Genomic DNA, 2,311 nt, shown 5'->3' with positions numbered 1-2,311 from the left:
ATTGGCAGGTGGATTCTTAACGACTGTACCACCAGGGAAGTCCCCTGAGATATTTTAAACCTAGACCCAAAGGTGGTAGCTGGTGTTGGTGGTAATAGAGGATAAGCCTCGGGAGTGGCAGGTGACCATGTTGCCCGTCCCGTGGAGGAAAGTAGTATGATGAGAGAATGAAACCAACATACCAGGAAAAGCAGAAATACAAAACCTCAAGTGAGAATTTCACTGGTATGTGAGTCAAGGCACCTTGACCTCCATTCCTGCCCTTTTCACGGTTACTTGAGATGGTCCACTGCCCTAAAATTAAATTGATTCTTTTTTTTTTATTCTTTTTTTTTAAAAAAAATCTATTTATTCATTTGTCTGTGCCGGGTCTTAGTTGTGGTATGTAGGATCTTCAGTTGCAGCATGCGGATTCTTTTTAGTTGGGGCATGCAGGCTCTTAGTTGTAGCATGCGGGATCTAGTTCCCTAACCAGGAATTGAACACGGGCCCCCTGCATTGGTAGTGCAGAGTCCTAACCGCTGGACCACCAGGAAAGTCCCTAAGTTGATTCTTGCCTAACCTTAATCACGTTGAGTTTCTGACAAACTAAAGAATCTCAAGCAGAGGGGGATGGCATGATCAGAATAGAGTTCAGAGTGGAAACTCTAGCTGCCACGAGGGGCATGAACTGGACAGAGGAGGCAGGGCCAGCAGGGAGGCTGATGCAGGGTCTTGGGGAGAGATGAGGAGGCCTGGGGTAGACCTGGCAGTCTCAGTGTGGGGAGGAGAGGGAATGAGGATGGGCACTGGGACCTCAAGAAGATGCTCAGGTTATGACCACGTGGTGTTGGAAATTCAGGGCAGGGGATCTGGGGCTTAGAGGGGAGGTTCTAGGCTGCATATGGAGATATATCTGCTTAGAAGTATTGGGTGGCCCAAAAGGTGCCTTCAGTTCTTTAAGTAAAAATAAAACACACATTTTTCACTTTCACCAAGAACTTTATTGAACAATGTATTCACCCTTTTGTTCCACTACCTTCTGCCATTTTCCAGGCAACTTCATAATTCCATCTTCCCAAAACTTTTTATCTTTTTGAGCAAAGAACTGTTCCACGTGGCTTTTACAGTCTTCCAGGAAATTGAAATTTTTTCCCTTAAGAGAATTTTGTAAAGACCGAAATAAATAGAAATCCGAAGGTGCATTGTCTGGTGAATATGATGGATGAATCAAAACTTCCCAGACAAGCTGTCACAGTTTTTGCCTGGTCATCAAAGAAACATGCGGTTTTGTGTTATCCTGATGGGAGATTATGCGTTTTATGTTGAGTAATTCTGGACGCTTTTTGTCGAATGTTGCTTTCAGTTGGTCTAACTGGGAGCAGTACTTGCTGGAATTAATCGTTTGGTTTTACAGAAGGAGCTCATAATAGGGGACTCCCTTCCAATCCCACCATATACACAACATCACCTTCTTTGGCTGAAGATCAGTCTTTGGTGTGGTTGGTGGTGGTTCATTTCGCTTGCCCCGCGATCTCTTCCGTTCCACATTATTGTACAGTATCCACTTTTCATCACCCGTCACAATTTGTTTTAAAACGGAACATTTTCATTACGTTTTAGTAGAGAATCGCATGCGAAAATATGGTCAAGAAGGGTTTTTTCGCTTAACTTACGTGGAACCCAAACATCAAAGCAATTAACATAACCCAGCTGGTGCAAATGATTTTCAACGCTTGATTTGGATATTTTGAGCATGTCGGCTATCTCCTGCGTGGTATAACGTTGATTTTTCTCAATTAATGTCTCGATTTGATCGCTATCAACTTCAACTGGTCTACCCGACTGTGGAGCATCGTCCAGCAAGAAATCTCCAGCACGAAACTTCGCAAACCACTTTTGACAATGCTCGATCGGTCACAGCCCCTTCTCCATACATTGCACAAATCTCTTTTTGCATTTCAGTTGCATGTTTACGTTTCTTGAAATAATAAAGCATAACATGCTAAAAATGTTGCTTTTTTTCCTTCCATCTTCAATATTAAAATGGCTACACAAAAATTCACCAATTTTGATGTCTTTTTTTTTTTATTGTACACTGATATGACAGCTGTCACATACAATCTAACAAAATCGTTCTGAATGAAGTTAAAGACAACTAAGTGCTACTAGAGCCGTCTTACGGAAAAAAACCGAACACACCTTTTGGCTCACCCAGTAGTAACTGAAGCCATGGCAGTGAACCAGGTTGTCTAGGACAACGCAGAAAGGGCCAAAGCATGCTGTGCTCCGTCCAGTGTGGTCAGAGGACATCTGGTCACCAAAGGGGGTG

At 43.1% G+C, this 2,311-nt stretch overlaps 1 non-coding gene across 1 annotated transcript; it reads right to left on the bottom strand.

Annotated features, from left to right (window-relative positions):
- Positions 1-463: 463 nt before the first annotated feature.
- On the bottom strand, positions 464-536 carry TRNAG-ACC (transfer RNA glycine (anticodon ACC)). The gene has a single exon. It is a non-coding gene; the product is annotated as a tRNA-Gly (tRNA).
- Positions 537-2,311: the final 1,775 nt, after the last annotated feature.

Source organism: Lagenorhynchus albirostris, chromosome 2 (genome assembly GCF_949774975.1).
Source record: "Lagenorhynchus albirostris chromosome 2, mLagAlb1.1, whole genome shotgun sequence".
NCBI lineage: Eukaryota > Metazoa > Chordata > Mammalia > Artiodactyla > Delphinidae > Lagenorhynchus > Lagenorhynchus albirostris.
Note: the sequence above shows the minus strand (reverse complement) of the source record. Positions and strands in the feature narration are given on the sequence as shown.